This window comes from Protopterus annectens, chromosome 4.part0 (assembly GCF_019279795.1).
Source record: "Protopterus annectens isolate FY-2018-M chromosome 4.part0, PAN1.0, whole genome shotgun sequence".
NCBI classification, from domain to species: domain Eukaryota; kingdom Metazoa; phylum Chordata; order Ceratodontiformes; family Protopteridae; genus Protopterus; species Protopterus annectens.
This window is the reverse complement of record NC_056733.1, coordinates 610355453-610382080: the sequence shown is the minus strand read 5'-3', so window position 1 is coordinate 610382080 and position 26628 is coordinate 610355453. Positions and strand designations below refer to the sequence as shown.

The 26628-nt window shown below is 44.7% G+C and overlaps 1 protein-coding gene and 1 non-coding gene across 2 annotated transcripts in view; one reads left to right on the top strand and one right to left on the bottom strand.

The window, feature by feature from the left end:
- Positions 1-26628, top strand: part of ATP6V0A2 (ATPase H+ transporting V0 subunit a2) — an 834711-nt gene that overhangs the window by 401264 nt on the left and 406819 nt on the right. The window lies entirely within an intron of this gene.
- On the bottom strand, positions 115-217 carry LOC122800591. The gene has a single exon (XR_006364598.1). It is a non-coding gene; the product is annotated as a U6 spliceosomal RNA (small nuclear RNA).

Genomic DNA, 26628 nt, shown 5'->3' with positions numbered 1-26628 from the left:
CTCCAGCATGTTCTGTTTAAGTCACAGACAAAAGTCAGGTACCTAGATCTTGTATTTTTGGTATAATAGTTTGGGCCCCTGTGCCTCATTCTCCAGAGTCCGGTGCTCTCCACTGTACAATGGAGGGCACACAAAATTTTGCATATAATCCTTGCACAAGGGCCATGCTGATCTTCTCTGCATCATTCCAATTTTAGTATATGTGCTGCCAAAGCAAGCATATGTTAATATTAACGTTAGTGTTGTGAATTTTGTATTGTATTATGTAAGATGCAAGAACATATGGATTTACTTAAACAGCAGCTGCTTTCAAAAAGGAATAATTGAGAATGGTTAAGGCTCTTGGAGGAATGGTTAATACAGAATCCATCTTTGGTGTCTATCTTAAAGTCAGGAAGGCATGCACAGAGGGATTACTGTTTTCTGAAATTCTTCCCCTTACAGAAACACATTTCTTGAACCCAGATTCTTGACTATAAAATCATAGCCACTATGCTGCTGTAATGCTTTCCAGGTTCCTTGTGTATCACTCCTTGCTACAGGTTATAGTGCAGTAACTGTTCCTTTGTATTTCTGCTCGTACTGTCAATTTTGCTAAGTGTATTTACAGTGCTGATGTTCATGTTTCACTGTTGCAGTCATTACATTTGGGTAATCTGCTGGCAGGTTGCCCTCAATCGGCCTGATTAACAAAGTCTTGGGTCTTGCGTCGGTTGCTGTCCCTTCTTCCATGACGTCAGGGGTATAAAACATGCAGCCGACGTCATTACCTCAGTCTTTCTTGCCGTGTGGTGCCCGAAGCAGAAGCAGTTCGCAAGTGCCAGTCGACCAACTCCTGATATTTTCTTTTTCGAGTTTCAGAACCGAAGTCTTCAACTTAAAGCTAAGTACCCCGTTGGGAAAACTTTTTCTTGCTCCTTACCGATGTCAGGAAAGTTAATAATTGCATTACTTGTGGAAAGCAAATACCTCACAAAGATTTTCATCTGTACTGTATTCCTTGCCTAGGCCCTGACCACGACGTACCTTGCTGTCAGTTTTGTGCTTTATTTAATCAGCGCACTATCCGTCGTCGGTACATTTTTGCTTCAAAATATTTCAGTTCTCTGTTTAATTATCCAGAAATGACGTCAGTTAGCCATCTGACTACCGGAATACCTAAAAAAATGCGAAGAAAAAGACAGAGACAGGCCGTTGAGGTCCAAAACTGCCGATGACACTTCTCCTAATTCAGTCGCCAGCTCGCTGGTACTCAGCGAGGCGCTTTCGCAGCCCCTGATGCCCACTGCTTCTGATTCGTAGGCCTCTACCGAGACCCATTCGGAGTCCGGTATGCCGCGAGATGCTTCACATATGGAACCCGTGGATGTCTCTATCTTGGATGGGTCCAGAGCCGCTGATCAGGCTGTATTCAGGCCTACAGATTTGCATATTAAACTGACTCCAACTTCAGTGCTAAGGCCCAAGTCTCGATCTGTCTAAAAAATCGATGCCCAGGTCACATGTTCAGGCCCCTATGCCTAAAAAACAAATGATCAAAATGGCTGAAGATTTAATTACTCTGATCAGGGGTAATTAAACCCCCTTTGTAAGAGGCCTAGGATTGAATTTGATTATGAATCTTCTGAACAGGACTCTGTTTCTTCTGACTCTTCTAATGATCTGGATTTGTCCATACCTACTTATGAGGACTCTGATGCAGAAGACTCCATTCCCTCTGCTTTTTCGCCTGAGGATTTCTCTTTTGGGGAAACTTTACATACCTTAAGGGAGTATTTCCACTGGGAAAGTCAGGATTTTTCTGAATCCAAAAAGAGGCTTAGGGATTTCCTTCTTTTTCCTCAGCCATAGGCCTTTGGCTATACCTCCTGTACTAGATATTGTTGATGTGTTTTCGGAATCCAGTATGGCCCCTGATTCATTGCCTCCAGCCTCTAGCAAACCAGATAGTTACTATAAGGTTCCTGAGTCCCACAAATTTATTTTCAAAAATCCAGTTGAGGACCCTGAATCCATATCTCAGGGCCCCAAGGGCATTAAGGCTTCTACTGCTAAAAATCCTCCCCCTTCTGATAGAGACTCTAGGGCGCTGGATAGATGGGGTAAAAAGGTTTATACTTCTGCAACCTTAGCAATCAGGGCTTTAAACTGTCAATTCCCTATACTAAAATATCAACAACATATCATGGGACTGCTTAAACAGAAAATTATGTTGATTTCTGACTGTGGAGAATAAAGATTTGCAGGACTTATTGCATTCAGCTAAAGACGTTGGCAAACACTTTGCAATGTGGTTTTGATTCTTTAGAGGCCTCCTGCAGGGCTGCTGTTACTGAGTCTGTGCTTAGAAGGCATGCTTGGCTTAAGGAGCAATCTCTGCCTGATCATGTTAAAGCAAAACTTTTGGATGCTCCTTTACAACAGGACCTCCTATTTGGCAATAAGGCTGAAGAAGTTCTAAAAAAGATGGAAGATAAAGCTAAATCTATGCAAACTGTGAAAGATTTCTTACAAGTGCAACCTCCTAGATTAAGTAGGCACTGGCCTACTAAGGACTGGTCCTTTCCAGTTCCTTCCAGAGCCACTACTGCCAAACCCAGACATTCCAAAAGCACCAGATTTCAGTCCCAAGGGACCTTCAGAACTAAGCAATGGGGTGCTTCCACTTCCACATCTGGAAACAATAAGGCACCACCCTATGGTAAACGGTCTCAATTACTTCCCTTTGAAATTACCAAGCACTTACCTCTTAGCCGCCCCTTTGGGGGGAAAACTGGCTCTTCATTCAAGAAACTGGCAACTTATAACTCAGGACAATTGGGTTTTAAATATAGTGTCCCAGGGATACAGATTTCATTTCCACACACTGCCAACTACAAACTGGTGGCCAGACCTGCCCCCAAATCAGTGGACAGAGGCTCAGGGACAAGTACTTTCCCTCCTAAACATAGGAGCTATTCAGCTAGTACCAGAAGAGGAAAAGGGACAAGGTTTCTATTCCAGACTTTTTCTAGTACACAGGAAAGACAAATCTTGATGTCCAATTCTGGACCTGTCTATTCTAAACACCTTTCTGGACATTCCAAATTTCAAGATGCTGACTCTTCACCAGTTACTTCCTATGCTAGGCAAGGATGCCTGGTTGGCAACTCTCGACTTAAGAGGTTTACCTGCATATCCCAATCAGGGAATCTTGCAGAAGATTCCTACACTTCAAAGCAGGCTGCATGCATGATCAGTTCTCTGCACTGCCCTTTGGCTTTTCTACTGCACCCAGGGTATTCACAAAATGCCTGGCTCCAGTAATTGCATTTTGCAGGCAAAGAAATATTCAAATTTATCCATACCTGGACGATTGTCTAATTCAGGCAGAAAACCAAGCCATTCTTCTAAAACATCTGGCGTTTGTAAAAAGAGTTCCAACCTGTCTAGGGTACACCATAAACAAAAAAAAAAATCTCAACTTGGTACCCTCTCAAAAGATTACATTCCTGGATGCAAGCTTGAATACAACTGCCCAGATGGCTTTCTTTGCACCAGAAAAGCAAATTCATTTGGTGACTTACTTCAAACAGGTGGCCACAAAAGCCCTGCTATCTGCAAGGCAAATACTGCAAGCCTTGGGGTTCATGGCCTCCTGCATTCTAATTCCATATGCAAGACTGCATATGAGGAAACTTCAGTGGTACTTAAAAAGTTTGTGGAGTCAACATTGTCACAGCCTGGAAGCAATGATTCCTATCATACCTTGCCTGCGCCTAGAGTTTCTGTGGTGGGCAGAGGCCTGCCACCAAAACAAGGGACTGCCATTCACACTGCTGCCCAAACCCTAACTACAGAAGCATCAGACTATGCATGTGGGGCTCATCTGCAGGGAAGTGCATTCAGGGCAAATGGAGCCCAAATCAAATGCACCTTCATATCAATCAAAAAGAAATGTTAGCTGTACAGATTGCCCTGACAGCCTTCAAGGACTACCTTCATCCAGAACAATTACTGATAGATGGACAACACTACGGTTATGTGGTACATAAACAAGCGGGGGGGGGGGGTACACATTCCTGCCCCCTCTGCAAACTTGCCATGGCATTGTGGAACACAGCCTTGAGCTACCAAGTACAACTACAAGCTCAAATCCTGCCAGGAAAGCAGAATGTTCTGGCAGACGAACTAAGCAGAAATTTCATGGACCCTCACGAATGGAAACTGGAACCGTGGATTTTCGACATGTTGGCATGCAAATGGGGGAGCCCAGACATAGATCTTTTTGCCTCACCCAAGAACTACCAGTTGGACAAATGTTGCACAAGAACTCCTCACAAAAAAGCCTGGAAAGTGAATACTCTGTCCTTCAGCTGGGGAAACTTATCAGTCTATGTCTTTCCCCCTCTGCCTTTGCTCTCCAAAGTTCTACTAAAAGTCAAACAGGACAAACCAAAAATGATTTTGATTGCTCCAGACTGGCCTCGCCAACACTGGTACCCACTCCTGCTCGGTGTGTCACACATTCCTCTGTGTCACCTGCCTCAGACACCTTCCTTACTGTTTCAGCAGGAGAACCAAATTCTTCATCATCGGCTCCAAACATTGAACCTTGCAGCTTGGCTAATCACTTAAATTCCCCCTGAGCATCCCTCAGCAAACCTGTGATGGATGTCATTTTGGAAGCAAGAATACCTAGTACTAGAAAATCTTGTGCTGACAAATGGAAAAGATTCTGTGCCTGGAATCAGTCTCAAGGGATGAGCACAACAGTGCCCAATTTACCTCAGATTTTGCAATATTTAACTGAGATACTTCACAAGGGCCTGTCTTTTTCTTCCATAGAAATCCATGCCTCAGCCATTTCAGCTCATTACAACACAGACCCCCCCCCCCGCTTCCCTCATCCTCTTTTAAAGCAGTATCTCAGGGGGGCCAAAAACTCGAGATCACCCAGGAGAGCTCCTATCCCCTGCCTGGGACCTTAACTTTGTATTGGAGAAACTCACTCTACCTCCTTTCGAGCCAGCTGCTACTGCAGACTTAAACTTCATTTCCTGGAAAACAGCCTTCCTTTTAGCAATCACTTTAGCTAGAAGGATATCTGAATTACAGGTCCTTAAGGCAGTGGAGCCTCATCATCTTTCATGCGGACTGGGTGTCACTCGGGACCAATCCATCATTCATGCCCAAGGTGGTATCCAGTGTGGCTCTTAATCAGTCCATTCATTTGCCAACTTTCTTTCCCAATCCACAGAAAAAGGGAGAGCGGATTCTGCATTCATTGGATGTGACAACTTAGATTCTACTTGGACAGGTCTAAATCTCTAAGAAAATCTAAACTGCTGGTAGCATTTGCTGCAGGGGCAGAGGGGAAGGCTATTTCAAAGCAAACCATTTCTAAATGGATAAGCCATTGTATTAATTTCTGTTATAAGCAACATGGAAAACCTATCCCACAAGGGGATCCGATCTCATTCCACCAGGGTTGCATCTACTTCAGCAGCCTTTCTCAGAGGTGTTCCTACCAGGGATATTCTAGAAGCTGCTACCTGGAGTTCAGTTCATACTTTCACCAAGCATTATCACTTATCAATTTTCTCTAAATCCAGAGCTGGCTTTGCCACTACTATTTTGCAGGGCCTTATAGCTGGTCCTAATGCTGTATAAATCTATCCCCCCAACCTTAGCTTTGGGAATCTACCCAAATGTAATGACTGCAACAGTGAAACACGAACATAGTACAGTTGTGTATGCTAATGTAGATGTTAGAGTGTATTTACTGTTGCAGTCCCGGTTACCCTCCCTCCAGCCCCCTGTTTTTCTTTTACTGTACCTCTTCTTTCTTTTACTATGCTTAAAAGCTTTTGGTGTATGTGCTTTTGTTTGGAGGTATATTTTTGTGTTTCTATTTGTATGTATACACATATGGAGATATATATATATATATATATGTTTGCATATATATGCATATATATATTTGTATATATATATATATATATATATATATATATATATATATATGTATTTATCTAGGGGACACCTGACATCTGGAGCAAGAAAAACTCGTAAGGATTTCCATTTATACAGTATTCCTTGCCTAGACCCTGATCACAATGTGCCTGGCTGTCGGTTTCGTGCTAGATTCAGCCAATGCACTATTAAGCGTCTGTATATTTTTGCCTCAAAGTATTTTAGAAACAGATTAACTACCCAGAAATGTTGTCTGATAGCACTCAGACTACCAGAGTACATAAAAAATGCAAAGAAAAGGACAGAGAAAGACAGTCGAGATCCAAAACAGACGAAACTTCTAAACCAGTCGCTTGTTCACTGGTACTCGGGCGCTTTTGCAGCCCCTGATACCCGCTACCTTCGAGTCGCAGGCCTCTACCGACACCCATGTGGAGTCTGGCATGCCGCAAGATACTCAAGGTATTGGACCGATGGATGTATCTCCCTCGGATGGTTCTGGATCCGCTGAGCAAGTACCAGCTTCTGAGGGTGTATTCAGATCTCAACATTTGTATATCAAACCGACGACAGCTGCAAAGCCAAAGTCAAAAGCAACTTCTAAAACTAAAAAACTGTTGCATGAGTCATGTGCACAGGCCTCTATGCCTAAAAACAAAATGTCTGAAGAACTTATTACCTTGATCAGGGGTACCCATCCCCCTCCAGACAAGAGGCCTAGGCAAGACACTGATTATGAATCGTCAGATCAGGTTTCTATTTCTTCTGATTCCTCTTCTGATCAGGAATTATCTATACATCCCTATGAGGATTCTGATGCAGAGGAGTCTATACCATCTGCTTCTCCTCCTGAGGATTATTCATTTGGGGGAAAACGTGTATACTTTGAGGGAGCATTTTCACTGGGTGAGTCAAGACTTCTCAGAATCAAAAAAAAGGCTTGGGGATTTCCTTCTCCCTCAGCACAGGCCTTTGGCCATTCCCCCTGTTTTAGACATCGTGGATGATGTGTTTCAGAGTCCAGCTTGACCCCTGACTCCTTACCTCTGGCTTCCAGTAAGCCTGACAGATATTACAGGGTCCTGGCCTCGCATAAATTTCTATTTAGAAACCCTGCTGCTGATCCTGAAACTATTTCACAGGGTCCAAAGGGTGTTAAGGCCTCTACAGCAAAAAATCTTACCCCCTCTGACAGAGATTCAAGGGCACTGCACAGATGGGGAAAAAAGGTTTATACATCTGCAACCTTGGCAATCAGAGCCTTAAACTGGCAATTTCATATGCTTGTGTCAACAACATGTTATGGGATTGCTGAAACAGAAAATGATGATTTCTGAATGTGCAGAAAATAAAGAATTGCTGGAATTATTACATGCAGCTGAACAGGTTGGAAAGCATACTTTGCAATGTGGTTTTGATTCCTTAGAGGCCTCCTGCAGGGCCGCAGTTACTGGATCTGTGATTAGAAGGCACGCCTGGCTAAAGGAACAAAATTTGCCTGATCATGTTAAAGCTAAATTGCTAGATGCACCTTTACAGCATGATACTCTGGTATTAAGGCAGAAGAGGTTTTAAAGAAAATAGACAAAGCTACGTCTATGCAAACTGTTAAAGACTTCTTACAAATGCGGCCACCAAGATTCAATAGACACTGGCCTACAAAAAATTGGTCCTTTCCTGTGTCAGACAGAGCTCAAAGGGTTCCAGATACCAGGCTCAGGATTCATACAGGTCAAAGCAATGGGGGCGCATCTACCTCCAAATCAGAAGGAGATAAAGTGCAAACCTACAGAAAACAGTCTCAATGACTTCCCTCTGCCTACACCAAGCACTTATCTTTTGGCAGCACCCTTAGGGGGAAAATTAGCACTTTTTGCTCAAAATTGGCAGTTAATGACCTAGGACCAAGTGGGTACTAAACATAGTATCACGGGGATACAGATTCCATTTCCACACTCTGCCAATGGCAAACGGTAGGCCAGATCTGCCCAAAAATCAGTGGGCAGAGGCACAGAAACAGGTTAGATCCCTCATGGATATGGGGGCCATTCAACCAGTACCAGAACAGGAAAAAGGACAAGGTTTTTACTCTACTGTTCTTGGTATCCAGAAAGGACAAGGCCTGGCGGCCAGTATTGGATTTATCGATTTTTGAGCACATACCTGGACATTCCAAAATTGAAAATGCTGACTTTGCAGCAGCTTCTGCCCACGCTGGGCAAGAATGCTTGGCTGGTGACATTAGACCTAAAAGAGGCATACCTGCATGTCACAATAAGACAGTCGTGCAGAAGATACCTCAGATTCAAGGCTGGCTTAATGCATTACCAATTCTCTGCACTGCCCTTTGGCTTATATACTGCACCCAGGGTCTTCACAAAGTGCCTGGCACCAGTAATTGCATTTTGCAGACAAAAAAACTATACAAATATACCCTTACTTGGACGACTGTCTCATTCAAGCAGAGAGCAAGGACATTCTTCTTCAACACCTGGCGTTTGTGAAAAGGCTTCTAACATGCCTAGGGTACACAATAAACGAAAAGAAATGACAACTGGTACCCTCTCAAAAGATAACAATCCTGGGTGCAAGCTTAATACAACTGCCCAGATGGCTTACCTCACGCCAGACAAGCAAAAGCAACTGACTACTTAATTCAAACTGATGGCAACAAAAACCCAGTTATCTGCAAGACAAATTCTGCAGGCTTTGGGCTTCATGGCATCCTGCATCCTACTGATTCCATATGCAAGACTGCATATGAGGAAACTTCAGTGGTAACTAAAAGATGTTCTTCATCTCACATTGCTGCAGTCCTTACATATGGGCAGTCCGCTGTCCTCGGTCGGCCCGAATACCAAAGTATAAGGCTGACGTCGGTCAAGGCGCTTAAAACTGACATCAGGACGTCAGGGTACAAAAGCGCATGACCGACGTCATTTCCTCAGTCTTTTTTGCCGCATGGTCCGATGCAGAAGCAGCGTTGCAAGTGCCGTTCGGCGTTCTGAAATTTTTCGAATTCGGAGTTTCAGACCGAATCCAAGTTGGCTAAGTACCCCGTTGGGGAATATTTAGTTTTTTTCTTGCCTCAGTGTTTTACCGGATGTCAGAAAAAGTGATTATCATTCTTTGTGTATTCCTTGTCTGGGGCCTGAGCACGACGTTGTTGGGTGTCGCTTTTGTGCTAGGTTCAATAAACGCACTATTAAGCGGAGGTTAGATTGTGCTAGGCTGGTCTTTGGGAAGTGGTGCAATTATAATATGCCGTCGGATTCTCCGGCGCCCGCTTCTGCGAAGAAGCGCAAAGACAAAGCAGTTAAACCCAGGCAAGATGAGTCGTCCGTTCCGGACGCCGGTTCTTTAGAGGCTTCAGTGGAACCGGTGGTTCCGACGGAGACCTCTCTGGAGTCTCAGGGGGAGACTTTGATTTTGCAGGAGGTGGTCTCTCAGGAGGCAGGTCAGGCTGAAGGGGCTTCTCAAGTTACTGTACTCCCCTCCCTTCCTAGGGTGGTTAGGCCTTCTCCTTCTGTTTCCAAGGCTTCTCCCAGAGGCAGGCCAGTTTTAGCTTCTGTTGGTGTCACTCCTAGTTCAGCAGGGTCTGTGCCTAAGAAGCACATGCTTAAAATGGCAGAAGATTTGATTACTCTGATTAGAGGTTCTTTGCCCCCTCCTGATAAGAGGCCTAGGGTGGAGCCAGAGTTGGGAAGTTTTGAGCAGGCTTGATGTTTCAGAGTCTTCAGCTGAAGACCTGCAGGAGTACTCTCCTTATTCTGATTCTGATGCAGATGATTCCACTCCTTCTGCTTCTCCTCCAGAGGATTTTTCTTTTTCAGAGACACTTCATTCTATGAGGGAACATTTTAAGTGGGAAGGTCAGGACTTCTCTGATTCTCAGAAAAGGCTTAGGGAATTTTTGCTGTTACCCCAGCATAGGCCCTTGGCTATACCCCCTGTTCTGGATGTTGTGGAAGATGTGTTTGCAGAGGCTTCTCTTAATCCTGATTCTCTGCCTCCTGCTCCTGTTAAACCGGATAGGTATTACAGGGTGCCTGAGGCTCATAAATATCTTTATAAGAGTCCTAGGGCTGACCCAGAAACTATTAGTCAGGGACCTAAGGGTGTCAAGGCCTCTGTTGTAAAAAATCCGGTTCCTCTGGATAAAGAAGCCAGAGCTTTGGATAGATGGGGAAAAAAGGTCTATACATCTTCTACCTTAGCTATGAGGGCCTTGAATTGCCAGTTTCATATGTTGAAATATCAAAACTTTCTTCTTTCTCAATTGAAATCTAAGGTGGATGCTCTGGCGGAAGGCATTGAGTGTAAAGAATTACAAGATTTGGTGCATGTCTCTGAACAGGTGGGTAAGCATTCATTACAGTGTGGTTTTGATGCTGTGCAGGCCTCATCTAGGGTGGCTGCCACTGGCTCAGTTCTTCGCAGGCACGCCTGGCTGAAGGATCAGAATTTATCTGACCATGTTAAGACAAGGATTTTGGATGCTCCTTTGCAGTCTGATGTGTTGTTTGGTTCACCTGTGGAGTCAGTCTTGAAGAAAATGGAAGACAAGGCTAAGTCTATGCAGGCTGTTAAAGATTTTTTGCAAGTTCAGCCTCCGAAGTTTAGTAGGAATTGGCCTGCTAAGGGGTGGACGTATCCTTCTTATGATTCTCAGTCTAGGGGTAGATCTAGACGTGGTAGGGGGAAGAGCTCAGAGTTCTTTCAGGCCTAGAACAGGGAGTTCACCTGCACAATCTTCGGATGAGGGCAGGGGCCAGTCCTTTCGTAAACAGGCCCAATGAACTACTTTTTCAGCTGCCAGATCCTTCTTGCCTGGCAGCACCTTTGGGAGGAAGGTTAGCAGTCTTCAAGGAAAATTGGATGTTGATTACCCAGGACAAATGGGTATTGGATATCATACGCCAGGGTTACAAGTTTTATTTCCATACCTTGCCTCCTTTCAAAGGCATGCCGGACGTCCCTCCTCAGCAAAGACTAGAGGCTCACAAACAAATTTCTCTGCTACTTCAAATAGGGGCCATACAACCGGTCCCTCTGCCAGAAGTGGGCCTAGGATTTTATTCTCGCCTGTTTCTAGTACCAAAGAAAGGAAACACGTGGAGACCAATTTTGGATTTATCTGTCCTCAACACATATCTGGACATTCCCAAGTTCAAAATGTTGACGTTACAACAGCTTTTACCTCTGCTGGGCAAAGATCACTGGATGGTGACTCTGGATCTCAAGGAGGCTTACCTTCATGTTCCTATCAGGCCCAGTTGCAGGAAGTATCTGCGTTTGGGCTGGGACTTCACATTATCAGTTCTCTGCATTGCCCTTTGGCTTATCTACTGCCCAGAGTATTCACGAAGGTTCTGGCTCCAGTGGTAGCTTTCTTCAGGCTAAGAGGAATACAAATTTATCCTTATTTGGACGATTGCCTGATTCTGGCCCAAGAAAAGGATGAACTTCTTCATCATCTACAGTATGTGATGGCAGTGTTAAGATGCCTGGGGTATTCTGTGAACGAAATAAAGTCCAGTCTAGTACCCTCTCAGGACATGTGCTTTCTGGGTGTGAGACTGAATACAGCATCCCAGATGGCCTTTTTGACCCCGGACAAACAAAAGAATCTTTCTCTTTACTTCCACCAATTGTCTCGTCAGTCCAGGCTGACTGCAAGGACAGTCCTTCAAGCCTTGGGGTTCATGGCATCTTGTATTCTGGTACTTCCCAATGCCAAACTGCATATGAGGAAGCTACAATGGTATCTCAAGAATGTATGGACACAGCACTGCCAAGATTTGGACACTGTCATTCCGATAATACCTTGCATTCAAAAGGAGTTTTTGTGGTGGGCTCAGGAATGTCACCTCAACAAGGGACTCTCTGTGACCCGGCCAGAGGCGAGTCAGATTTTAACGACAGATGCCTCAGACAAAGCTTGGGGAGCTCACCTAAATGGAAAATGGGTACAAGACACGTGGCCTGCCAGACTTCAACATCTACATATCAACTTGAAGGAGATGTTAGCAGTCCAATTTGCATTGATAGCTTTCAAGGATTTACTTCTTCCAGGGCAGGTGTTGATTCAAACAGACAACACAACTGTCATGTGGTACATCAACAAGCAAGGGGGAAAGCATTCTTATCCTCTGTGCAGACAAGCAATGATTTTGTGGGAGACTGCTCTCAGTTTACAGCTAAATCTTCAGGCAAGGTTTCTGCCAGGAGCACAGAACTCCTTAGCAGATGTGTTGAGCAGACAAATTATGGATCCCCACAAGTGGAAATTGGATCCTCATGTATTTCAGAGATTGACAGTGTTATGGGGAACTCCAGACATAGATCTGTTCGCTTCTCCACTAAATTACCAGCTGCCAAAGTTTTGCACAAAAAGGTTTCATCCCACAGCTTGGAAGGTGGATGCTCTCTCATTCAATTGGAGCAATCTTCACGTGTATGCCTTTCCACCTCTGCCTCTCCTCCCAAAGGTACTCCTGAAGGTCAGACAGGACAAGCCAAACATGATTTTAATAGCTCCAGATTGGCCTCGACAGCACTGGTACCCATTACTGAGAAGTCTGGTACAGGAGCCTCCATGGCCTTTGCCTTCGATTCCTCACCTGCTGTCTCAGGAGAACAGTCATTTACTCAATGTCAAACTTCATTCTCTACATCTGACAGCCTGGCATATTCTGTTTTAAACCCTGGAGGGTCTCAGCTTCCACAGCAAGTTTTGAATGTTATTTTGGAGGCCAGAAGGCCTAGTACAAGGAAAGTTTACGCAGATAAATGGAGGAGATTTTTATTTTGGAGTACAGCAAAGGACTTTGATGTTTCTAAACCTAATTTAAGTGTTGCACTTCAATACCTTACTGAGTTATTGGACAAAGGTTTGTCCTTCTCCTCTATAAAGGTTCATGCTGCAGCAATTTCTGCTCACTATGACTGTGACCCACCATTATTTTCTCAGCCTTTGTTTAAGCAATTCCTTAGAGGGGCAAAGAATATAAGACCCCCAGAGCTCCTACTCCTGCTTGGGAATTTTGTGTTGGAGAAACTCACTCTACAACCTTTTGAGCCTGCAGCATCAGCAGAGTTAAAATATTTATCATGGAAGACTGCTTTTTTGTTGGCCATTACCTCTGCGAGAAGGGTTTCTGAATTACAGGCCCTTATGGCAGTTGAGCCTTTCTTAATTTTCCACAAGGATAGGGTGTCTTTGCGTACTAACCCTTCTTTTATGCCTAAAGTGGTTTCTAGTGTGGCTTTAAACCAAACTATTCATTTGCCTACTTTTTATGCAAACCCCCAAAATAAAGGGGAAAGGATTTTGCACACTTTGGATATACACAGACAGTTGCGATATTATTTGAGCAGAACTAAAGGGTTCAGGCAGTCTCAGCAGTTGTTTGTTTCTTTTGGTTTGGGTTCTCAGGGCAAACCTGTTTCAAAACAAACTATTTCTAAGTGGATTGGGTTTTGTATTGCTTTCTGTTATTCCCATCATGGTAAAGAGATTCCAGCTGGGATTAGGCCTCATTCCACTAGGGCTACTGCCACTTCTACAGCTTTTTTAAGGGGGGTGGCTACTAAAGATATTTTGGAAGCAGCTACTTGGAGTTCAGTGCATACTTTCTCTAAGCATTACCACCTTCCACTTTACTCTAAATCTAGGGCTCGATTTGCCACTGCTATTTTGCAGGGCATTTTGGCAGCTCCTAATGCTCTATAGTTTTGCCATCCTCCCTTACCTCTGCTTTGGGATTCTACCCATATGTAAGGACTGCAGCAATGTGAGATGAAGAACATAGTACAGTTTTGTACCTACCATAAATGTAGATGTTCGAAGATCCACATTGCTGCAGTCCAATTTACCCTCCCTCCTTCCCCTCTGTTGTTGAAGGTGGTGGTGTAGTTTGTGTTGTACATATTGTAAATATGGATGTTCTTCATCTCACATTGCTGCAGTCCTTACACTTGGGTAGTCCGCTGTCCTCGGTCGGCCCGAATAACAAAGTATAAGGCTGACGTCGGTCAAGGCGCATTAGACTGACATCAGGACGTCAGGGTACAAATGCGCATGACCGACGTCATATCCTCAGTCTTTTTTGCCACATGGTCTGATGCAGAAGCAGCGTTGCAAGTGCCGTTCGGCGTTCTGAAATTTTTCGAATTCGGAGTTTCAGACCGAGTCAAAGTTGGCTAAGTACCCCGTTGGGGAATATTTTAGTTTTTTCTTGCCTCAGTGGTTTACCGGATGTCAGAAAAAGTGAATAACTGTATTTCTTGTGGGAAACAGATACCATAGAGATTATCATACTTTGTGTATTCCTTGTTTAGGGCCTGAGCACGTCGTTGTTGGGTGTCGCTTTTGTGCTAGATTCAATAAGCGCACTATTAAGAGAAGGTTAGATTGTGCCAGGTTAGTCTTCGAAGCGGTGCAATTATAATATGCCGTCGGATGCTCCGGCGTCCGCTTCTTCAAGAAGCGCAAGGACAAAGCAGCTAAGCCCAGGCAAGAAGAGTCCGTGCAGACGCCGGCTCTTTAGAGGTGTCGGTGGAGCCGGGGGTTCCGCTGGAGGTTTCTCTGGAGTCCCAGGGGGAGACTTTGTTATTGCAGGATGTGGCCTCTCAGGAGGCAGGTCAGGCTGAAGGGGCCTCTCAGGTTACTGTACTCCCCTCCCTTCCTAGGGTGGTTAGGCCTTCTCCTTCTGTTTCCAAGGCTTCTCCCAGAGGCAGGCCAGGTTTAGCTTCAGTTGGGGTCACTCCTAGTTCTTCAGGATCTGTGCCCAAGAAGCATATGCTTAAAATGGCAGAAGATTTGATTACTTTGATTAGAGGTTCTTTGCCCCCTCCTGATAAGAGACCTAGGGTGGAACCTGAGTTGGGGAGTTTTGAGCAGGCTTGGATGTTTCAGAGTCTTCGGCTGAAGACTTACAGGAGTATTCTCCTTATTCTGATTCTGATGTGGATGATTCTACTCCTTCTGCTTCTCCTCCTGAGGATTTTTCTTTTCAGAGACTCTTCATTCCATGAGGGAGCATTTTAAGTGGGAAGGTCAGGACTTCTCTGATTCCAGGAAAAGGCTTAGGGAATTTTGTTTTACCCCAGCATAGGCCTTTGGCTATACCTCCTGTTCTGGATGTTGTGGAAGATGTGTTTGCAGAGGCTTCTCTTAATCCTGATTCTTTGCCTCCTGCTCCTGTTAAACCGGATAGGTATTACAGGGTGCCTGAAGCTCATAAGTACCTTTTTAAGAGTCTTAGGGCAGACCCAGAAACTGTTAGTCAGGGGCCTAAGGGTGTTAAGGCTTCTGTTGTTAAAAATCCGGTTCCTCCAGATAGAGGCCAGGGCTTTGGATAGATGGGGAAAGAAAGTCTATACTTCTTCCACCCTTGCTATGAGGGCTTTGAATTGCCAGTTTCACATGTTGAAATACCAAAACTATCTACTTTCTCAATTGAAGTCTAAGGTAGATGCTCTGGCGGAAGGTATTGAGTGTAAAGAGTTACAAGATTTAGTTCATGTTTCTGAACAGGTGGGAAAGCATTCTTTGCAATGTGGTTTTGATGCTGTACAGGCCTCGTCTAGGGTAGCTGCCACTGGGTCAGTTCTTCGCAGGCACGCCTGGCTGAGGGATCAGAATTTATCTGACCATGTTAAGACAAGGATTTTAGATGCTCCCTTACAATCTGATGTGTTGTTTGGTTCACCTGTTGAGGCAGTCTTAAAGAAAATGGAAGACAAGGCTAAGTCTATGCAGACTGTTAAAGATTTTTTGCAGGTTCAGCCTCCGAAGTTTAGTAGAAATTGGCCTACCAAGGGGTGGACGTATCCTTCTTATGATTCCCAGTCTAGGGGTAGATCTAGACGTGGTAGGGGCAGAGCTCAGGGCTCTTTCAGGCCTAGAACAGGAGTTCACCTGCACAGTCTTGGTGAGGGCAGGGGTCAGTCCTTTCGTAAACAGACCCAATGACCTACCTTTTCAGCTGCCAGAGCCTTCTCGTCTGGCAGCACCTTTGGGAGGAAGGTTGGCACTTTTCAGGGAAAATTGGAGTTTAATTACCCAAGACAGATGGGTATTGGATATCATACACCAAGGTTACAGGTTTTATTTCCATACCTTGCCTCCTTTCAAAGGCATGCCAGACGTTCCTCCTCAGCAAAGAATAGAGGCTCACAAACAAATTTCTCTGTTGCTTCAAATAGGGGCCATACAGCCAGTCCCTATGCCAGAAGTGGGCCTAGGATTTTATTCTCGCCTGTTCCTAGTACCAAAGAAGGGGAACACGTGGAGACCAATTTTGGATTTATCTATCCTCAACACTTATCTGGACATTCCCAAGTTCAAAATGTTGACGTTACAACAGCTTTTACCTCTGCTGGGCAAAGATCATTGGATGGTAACTTTGGATCTCAAGGTGGCTTACCTTCATGTTCCTATCAGACTGAGTTGCAGGAAGTATCTGCGATTTGGCTGGGACTTCTCATTATCAGTTCTCTGCATTGCCCTTTGGCTTATCTACTGCGACCAGAGTGTTCACGAAAGTTCTGGCTCCAGTGATAGCTTTCTTCAGGCTAAAAGGAATACAGATCTATCCTTATTTGGACGATTGCCTGATTCTGGCTCAAGGAAGGGACGAGCTTCTTCATCATTTGGAATATGTGTTAGCAGTGCTAAGATGCCTGGGGTATTCTGTGAACGAAATAAAGTCCAGTCTAGTACCCTCTCAGGACATGTGCTTTCTGGGTGTAAGACTGAATACAGCATCCCAGATGGCCTTTTTGACCCCGGACAAACAAAAGAATCTTTCCCTTTGCTTTCATCAATTGTCTCATCAGTCCAGGCTGACTGTAAGGACAGTCCTTCAAGCCTTGGGGTTCATGGCATCTTGTATTCTGGTGCTTCCCAATGCCAAACTGCATATGAGGAAGCTAAAATAGTATCTCAAAAATGTATGGACACAGCACTGCCAGGATCTGGACACTGTCATTCAAATAATACCTTGCATTCAAAAGGAATTTTTGTGGTGGGCTCAGGAATGTCACCTAAACAAGGGACTCTCTGTGACCCGGCCAGAGGCGAGTCAGATTCTAACGACAGATGCCTCAGACAAAGCTTGGGGAGCTCATCTAAATGGAAAGTGGATACAAGACAAGTGGCCTGCCAGACTACAACATCTACATATCAACTTGAAGGAGAGGTTAGCAGTCCAGTTTGCATTGATAGCTTTCAAGGATTTACTTCTTCCAGGGCAGGTGTTGATTCTAACAGACAACACAACTGTCATGTGGTACATCAACAAGCAAGGGGGAACACATTCTTATCCTCTATGCAGGCAAGCAATGATTTTGTGGGAGACTGCTCTCAGTTTACAGCTAAATCTTCAGGCAAGGTTTCGGCCGGGAGCACAGAACTCCTTAGCAGATGTGTTGAGCAGACGAATTATGGATCCCCACGAGTGGAAATTGGATCCTCATGTATTTCAGAAATTGACAGTGTCATGGGGAACTCCAGACATAGATCTGTTCGCTTCTCCACTAAACCACCAGCTGCCAAAGTTTTGCACGAAAAGGTTGCATCCCACAGCTTGGAAAGTGGATGCTCTTTCTTTCAATTGGAGCAATCTTCATGTGTATGCCTTTCCACCTCTGCCTCTCCTCCCAAAGGTACTTCTAAAGGTCAGACAGGACAAGCCAAGGATGATTTTAATAGCTCCAGATTGGCCTCGACAGCACTGGTACCCATTACTGAGAAGTCTGGTACGGAGCCTCCATGGCCTTTGCCTTGATTCCACACCTGTTGTCTCAGGAGGACAGTCATTTACTCAATGTCAAACTTCACTCTCTTCACCTAACAGCCTGGCATATTCTGTTTTGAACCATAAAGGGTCTCAACTTCCACAGCAAGTTTTGAATGTCATTTTGGAAGCTAGAAGGCCTAGTACAAGGAAAGTGTACGCAGATAAATGGAAGAGATTTTTATTTTGGAGTGCAGCAAAGGATTTTGATGTTTCTGAGCCTAATTTAAGTGTGGCTCTTCAATATCTTACTGAGTTACTGGACAAAGGTTTGTCCTTCTCTTCTATTAAGGTTCATGCTGCAGCAATTTCGGCTCACTATGACTGTGACCCACCATTGTTTTCTCATCCTTTGTTCAAGCAATTTCTTAGAGGGGCAAAGAATTTAAGACCCCGTAGAGCTCCTACTCCTGCTTGGGATCTCAATTTTGTGTTGGAGAAACTCACTCTACAACCTTTTGAGCCTGCAGCTACTACTGAGTTGAAATATTTATCATGGAAGACTGCATTTTTGTTGGCCATTACCTCTGCAAGAAGGGTTTCTGAATTGCAGGCCCTTATGGCGGTTGAGCCTTTCTTAATTTTCCATAAGGATAGGGTATCTTTGCGTACTAATCCTTCCTTTATGCCTAAAGTGGTTTCTAGTGTGGCTTTAAACCAAACTATTCATTTGCCTACTTTTTATGCGAATCCCCAAAATAAAGGGGAAAAGATTTTGCACACTTTAGATGTACACAGGCAGTTGCGATATTATTTGAGCAGAACTAAAGGGTTCAGGCAGTCTCAGCAGTAATTTGTTTCTTTTGCTTTGAGTTCTCAGGGCAAGCCTGTGTCAAAACAAACTATTTCTAAGTGGATTGGGTTTTGCATTGCTTTCTGTTATTCCCATCATGGCAAGGAGATTCCAGCTGGGATTAGGTCTCATTCCACTAGGGCTACTGCCACTTCGACAGCCTTTTTAAGGGGGGTGGCAACTAAGGATATTTTGGAGGCAGCTACTTGGAGTTCAGTGCATACTTTCTCGAAGCATTATCACCTTCCACTTTACTCTAAATCTAGGGCTGGTTTTGCCACTGCTGTTTTACAGGGCATTTTGGCAGCTCCTGCTTCTTTATAGTTTTGCCATCCTCCCTTATCTCTGCTTTGGGATTCTACCCAAGTGTAAGGACTGCAGCAATGTGAGATGAAGAACATAGTACAGTTTTGTACCTACCATAAATGTAGATGTTCGAAGATCCACATTGCTGCAGTCCAATTTACCCTCCCTCCTTCCCCTCTGTAGTTAGAGGCGGTTGTGTGGGTTGGGTTGTAAATATTGTGTATATTGTATATATTGTACATATTCTTAGTGCAAGGGTGGTTGGTTGGTTGTTTGCTGTCTTTTGGTTTTGACCTTTCTTTGTAGGGTCTTCTGACATCTGGGGCAAGAAAAGACTGAGGATATGACGTCGGTCATGCGCATTTGTACCCTGACGTCCTGATGTCAGTCTAATGCGCCTTGACCGACGTCAGCTTTATACTTTGTTATTCGGGCCGACCGAGGACAGCGGACTACCCAAGTGTAAGGACTGCAGCAATGTGGATCTTCGAACATCTACATTTATGGTAGGTACAAAACTGTACTTTAGTGCACGGGTGGTTGGTTAGTTTTTGCTGGCTTTGGCCTTTCTTGTTAGGGCCTTCTGACATCTGGGGCAAGAAAAGACTGAGGAAATGACGTTGGTCATGCGCTTTTGTACCCTGATGTCCTGATGTCAGTTTTAAGCACCTTGACCGACGTCAGCCTTATACTTTGGTATTCGGGCCGACCGAGGACAGCGGACTGCCCATATGTAAGGACTGCAGCAATGTGGATCTTCGAACATCTACATTTATGGTAGGTACAAAACTGTACTGTTTATGGAGTCAACATGCTCACAGTCTGGAAACAATGGTTCTTCTCATACCCTGCCTACAACAGGAATTTCTGTGGTGGGCAAAGGCATGTCACCAAAACATGGGACGGGCCTTCACTCTACCCCCTGCCAGCAAAACCTTAACAGACTCATCAGATTATGCCTGGAGGGCCCACATGGAAGGAAGATGCATTCAGGGCTTATGGACCCCAAAACAAATGAATCTACATATCAACCAGAAAGAGAAGCTAGCTGTTCAGAATGCCCTAACAGCCTTCAAGGACTTAGCTCATCCAGGACAACTACTGATAGACGGACAGCACCACGGTCATGTGGTATATAAACAAGCAAGGGGGCACACTCGTACCCCCTTTGCAGATTAGCCATGGTACTGTGGGACACAGCTTTGACCTACCAAATACATCTTCAAGCTCAATTCCTGCCAGGAAAGCAAAATACTCTGGCAGACGATTTAAGCAGAAACCTTATGGAACCTCACGAGTGGAAACTAAATCCACAAGTCTTCAGCATGATAACAGAGAAATGGGGGAGCCCAGACATAGATCTATTTGCTTCTCCTCAAAATTATCAATTGAAAAGATTCTGCACAAGGACTTATCACAGACAAGAAAGTGGACGCCCTATCTTTAGTTGGAAAAACTTATCAGTTTACGTCTTTCCTCTTCTGCCTCTTCTTCCCAAAGTCCTCCTAAAAGTCAGACAAGAGAAACCAAAGATGATACTAATTGCCCCGGACTGGCCCCACCAATACTGGTACCCAGTCCTAAGGAACTTGTCTCAATACCCAGCTTGGACCTTACCTAAAAGACCTAAACTACTGTCCCAGCAAATCAGTCAGATCCTGCACAATCCACTTCAGACACTGAACCTGGCTACATGGCTGATAATGTAGTTATACAAACAACTCCTCTCAGTAAAGCTATGATGGATGTCATTTTGGAAGCCAGAAGGCCTAGTACTAGAAAATCTTATGCTGATAAATGGAAGAGATTCTGTGCTTGGAATCCAGCACAAGGAACTGATGCAGCAGAACCAAATATTCCTCCGATATTACAATACTTAACTGAGATGCTTGACAAAGGCCTATCTTTCTCATCAATTAAAATCCATGCCTCTGCCATTTTGGCTCATTACAATGCAGAGCCACCAATCTTTCCTCATCCTTTACCAAGCAGTATCTTAGAGGAGCCAAACATGTAAGGCCACCTAGAAGATCACCATTACCTGCATGGGACCTCAATTATGTATTGGAAAAGCTCACCCTGCCTCCATTTGAACTAGCTGCTACAGCTGATATAAAGTTCCTATCATGGGAAACAGCTCTGCTGCTAGCAATTACTTCAGCAAGAAGAGTTTCAGAGCTACAGGCCCTCATGGCTGTAGAGCCTTTTATCATATTTTACCCAGATAGGGTGTCTCTGAGGACAAATCCTACTGGTTAAAGGCTTATAGTGCTTGCATATTTGAACTGTTTCTTTCTAAAATTAGTACACCTTGTTTGCTGTAGCATAGACTAGATCCAGGCCTGCTGAATCTAGCTTTGTTTGTATGTTTGCTTATTTCCCTGAAACACTAATTCCACCTAAAACGTAAAACATTGCTTTTCAGCGCTTCTGTGGATCCCTAGTGATATCTGCATTGCTTACTGTACTTATTTCCTTGTTTCACTTGAAAGAAAGTTACTGTTTGTCGTTTTTCCATTTAAGTTACCTGTAACACATTGCATTTAAGTTACCTAGCACTTGCTTACTAAGTCAGCACTAAAAAATTAAAAGCACTACACCCTCAAACTCCCCTTGAGTACCTTGTTCCCCATTGGCCCTTTTTTTCAATTATAAAGGAATTCCCAATACTATTCTAGCATGTCCAAAGGTGAGTTGTCAATGTCCTCTCTGGTCCAGCTGGTGAATCTGGGAATCTTGAGGCAATGTTCAACTGCCTCATGTACACAGACAACCCTCCCCTCCTCCCAGCAAATTCCAACACGTGAGAGATGCAACCATATAGCCAAACTGGAGGCTAAGCTCTCTCAACTCAGTACTGGCGTAACCAGTCAGGAGGAGAAGGAAACCACACTCACTACAATTCCAGTCTCACATAGACCTACCACGACAGCAAACCAAACACATAAACGCACAAAAACATACTCGGAGGCTCTAAATAAAAATCTGCCTAAGCAGCAGAGACCTCCAAAGCAGACACCCAAGCAACCGCTACCCCAAAACAAAACACGTGCAACACATAGCTCACAAAGCCAGTGTGCCGAACAGTCACAGCCTTAAGGCTAAACAACACACCTGATACACTTGTAATTGGTGACTCTATCGTCAGGCACACTGACATCCCGCTCACCAGGCTGAACAAGGAGAAGGTCACGGTGAGCTGCCTGTCGGGTGCTAGGATCCGCCACATAACACAAGCACTTAGGTCATTCCAAGGCAAGTACAAATATGACCATGCTGGTGTGAATGACCTGAGACGTACCTCCCTGGACTACATGAAAAGAGACATAGAGGAGCTCTCTGAGCATGTAGCCTGGGCTACATGCTCTCTGAGCATGTAGCCCAGGCTGGTATGACCCTGACCTTGAGTAGCATCTTACCCTCACCAGGAATGATGCCACAATATGAAGACAAGATGATCAATTTCAACAACTGGCTTAAGTATTGGTGTCATTCAAAGGGGATCCAATGCCTGTCAGCCTGGGATGACATGCTCGACAAGCCACGATGCTTCGCTAGGGACGGCTTGCACCTGTCACCCCTGGGCTTTTGGATATTGGCAAAGGCTCTTGCTACCCCCCATAGTGCCTTTTTTAGGCAGTGCTCAAAAGACAAACCCACCTCCATAGGTATCACAAGGGATAAGAAACTAAGAGTAATGCTACTCCACGCCAGAAGTCTAAACCTCAAGATGCACACACTCGAAACTCTCCTTAGCATGGAGAACATAGATATCTGTGCAGTAACAGAAACCTGGTTCAAGGCTCCCGAGAGCACCCCAGCACTACCAGGTTATACCTCATACCATGCTTTTCGGCCCCAAAACTTGGACCAAACCACAAAAGGAGGGGGAGTATCACTATTAGTCAAAGATGCCCACACCTCCAGGTTGGTGGCACAGCACGAAGCATCAGAGACTATCCATGTGCAACTAACAGTGGGTAAAACTGCCTTCCAGCTTATAGCCTGCTACAGACCACCTTCCCAAACCCAGGAACCCCACTCGGCCTTCCTGACAACACTGGAAAATATGAAGGTCTCTCCAAACACCATTATATTGGGTGACTTCAACTACCCAAACATAGACTGGGAGCATTACTCAAGCTCCAACACCCTAGCCCAAAGGTTCCTAGAATTTATAAACTCAAATGCTATAGAACAACGTGTTACCACTCCCACAAGAGGGGGAAACATACTGGACCTGATCATCACCAACATGGGGACTCTCTGCTCCAGACCAGAAGTGTATCCCTCACTGGTAAGATTAGACCATAAACTCACATCCTGACCCCACCCCCTGCCCAGAAAACCACAGTGAAAAGCTTCTCTAAAGCAAATTTCACACTCCTCAAAACCGAGGTGGAATCCTTCAAAGCCCCCAGGCCTATGGAAAGTACAGCCCAGACCGCAGAATCCTTTATAAACGCATTCTATGAACACCTTCAGGTATGCATGGATCATGCAATCCCAAATAAAACCAAGACCCAATCCTCCAAAGGCAGACATCCTGTCTGGTGGACCCCAGCCATAAGCAAACTATACAATAGAAGGAGGAAAGCTACTACATGATGGAGCAAAATCCCAAAAAGGGAAGGCATCTCTGATCAGTATTAGCAAAAAACTACGGGCACTCATAAAATCGTCTAAGGCCAGCTTCAAGAGAAAAACTGCACAGGACACTAAGAATAATCACAAGGCTTTCTTTAGTTATGTTAGGAACCTTGGTGGGAATTCCCAGATATGCTCAGAATTAGTCCAAAATGACAAAAAATACACCGAACCCACAGACATTGCCAACATCCTAGCTGACAGGTTCAGCGCAAACCCCCCCCCCCAACAAAAGGGCAAATATCTATCCCAGCAGAGTGCTTGCCCCCCTGACATCTCAGATGCTCAGGTAAGAGCCACCCTCTCCAAAGCAAAAAACACAGCATCAATGGGACCAGACGGTGTCCCGGTCTGCGTCCTACATGAACTCCAAGAAGAGCTAAATCCAAACATAAAACTACTGTTCAGTCTCAGCTTTACTACAGGATATGTACCCAAAGAGTGGCATACAGCAACAGTGGTCCCTCTCCACAAAGGTGGTGCCTCAACGGATCCTGGAAACTATCACCCCATAAGCCTAACTAGCTTGGTCTGCAAAGATAAAGATATTGGGGACCTACAGACACTGGATCCTACCCAGTTCGGCTTTAAGGGCAGATCCTGCCTCTTAAATCTGGTCGATTTCTTTGAAACAGTCACCAAGGCCATTGACGAGGAGAAGGTGGTCCACACAGCCTACCTGGACCTCGCAAAAGCCTTCGATACAATACCCCACTCTGGCATTATAGATAAGCTCACCAGCTTAAATATAAACCCCTATGTCACTAGATGGGTTGCAAACTGGCTCAAGGACAGAACCCACATGGTTAGAATTGCTGGAGTCATGTCCGACTCCAAACCAGTTACAAGTGGCGTCCCACAAGGCTCAGTCCTGGGACCTCTCTTGTTCGGTATATATTTCTCGGAAGTACAGGCCAACACGGAAGGAGTATGGCTGACCATGTTCGCAGATGACTGCAAACTGGGTGCCATAATAGACTCTCCAGCTGACACAAGCATCCTCCAAAAGGGCCTCATAGAAACAGACAACTGGTGCCAGAGCCATGGCCTCAAGCTAAACGCCAAAAAGTGTATAGTCATCCCCTTTGGCAAAAACAAAGTGCCTACAAATTACCACATAGGTGGTAATCCATTAAGTACAGAAGAAGTAATTAGGGACCTGGGGACTCAAGTTGATAGCAATCTCTCATTTGACAACCACGTGGCCAAAGTGGTTAGAAAAACATTTTATATAGCCCACCTAATCATGAAGGGATTCACATCTAGATCAGGGGAGGTCATCGTGCCTCTTTGCCCATCCCTCATCAGGCCCATAATTGAGTACAATGTCCCTTTTGGGATGTACCTTACCAGACACCTGCAGAAACTGGAAAGACCCCAAAAGTACCTCACCAAGAGGCTCAAAGGGCTCAAACAGATGCCATATGCTGCCCGGTTTAAGAAACTCCAGCTCTACTCAGTGGCATACTGCCTGCTCAGAGGCGATTGTGCCTGATGTATAAAGCCATGTCCAACCCGGAATTAATGGACATGCTGCACCTCAGAAAATCCAAATCCCATCGAGCTACGCGCTCGAGAGACTTGAACCTCAGGACTGAAATAAATAGAACATGCTGGAGGAACAGATTCATAACCTAGAGGCTCCCTTCACTCTGGAATAAATCCCAGTCCAGATTAGGCAGAGTCCCTCATTGACTCTCTTCAAGATCGTAGGTTTACCCCGGGTATCACTTCTGTGTCACTGTTAGACAGAGGCACAGTATACTAACTTCGAAAAAGGGCATAGCAAAATTAATTTAAAATGGGTGGCGAAAGCCAAACACACTCTGGCTAGGCTTATAAATGCCCTAGGGCAGATAGCCTAGTATGAACCTATTTTATGCCTATGGTGGTTTCCAGTGTGGCTCTTAACCAAACAATTCATCTGCCAACCTTTTATCCAAATCCGCAGAACAAGGGGGAGAGAATTCTGCATTCCTTGGACATAGACACAGCTAAGATTCTACTTGAGCAGGACTAAAGCACTAAGAAAAACTGAGCAATTACCAGTGACATATGCTGCAGGATCAGAAGGCAAGGCTATTTCAAAGCAGACAATTTCAAAGTGGATAAGCCACTGCATCCGTTTCTGCTACTTACACCATGGTAAACCTGTGCCCAAGGGCATTAGGTCTCATTCCACCAGAGCTACAGCTACTTCAGCAGCCTTTCTCAGAGGAGTACTAACCAAAGACATTCTAGAGGCTGCTACTTAGAGTTCTGTTCACACATTTAGAAAGCATTACCATTTGCCTCTCTACTCTAAATCCAGGGCAGGCTTTGCCACTGCAGTTTTGCAGGGCCTTATAGCCGCACCTAATGCTGTTTAGCTCCAGCCTCCCAACCATAGCTTTGGGATTCTACCCAAATGTAATGACTGCAACAGTGAAACACGAAGAACATAGTACAGTTGTGTACACTTACCATAAATGCAGATGTTCGAGTGTATTCACTGTTGCAGTCCAGGTTACCCTCCCGCCATCCCCCCTTTCATTCTGGAGGTTCTTTCCTTCTCCATCTTCTACAACCTATGTGGTGTATTTGCTTGTAGATGAAGGTAAAGTTTATATTGATGCATGTATATATATATTTGCTGCCTTTTTGGGGGCACCTGACGTCGGGGGCAAGAAAAACTAAAGAAAATGGCGTTGGCTGCATGTTTTATACCCATGATGACCTAATGTCATGGAAGGGGAGACAGCAACCGACGCAGGACCCAAGACTTTGGAATTCAGGCCGACTGAGGGCAACCTGACAGCAGATTACCCAAATGTAATGACTGCAACAGTGAATACACTCAAACATCTACATTTATGGTAAGTGTACACAACTGTACTTTTATACTACTGCAACCTTGGCAGTCAAGGTTTTAAACTGTCAATTTCATATGCTAAAATAGCAGCAGCATATCATGGGACTGCTTAAACAGAAAATGATGTTTATTTCTGTGTGGAAAATAAAGATTTACAGGATTTATTGCATTCAGCTGAACAAGTTGGAAAACATACTTTGCAATGTGGTTTTGATTCTTTGGAGGCCTCTTGCAGGGCTGCTGTTACTGGGTCTGTGCTTAGAAGTCAAGCT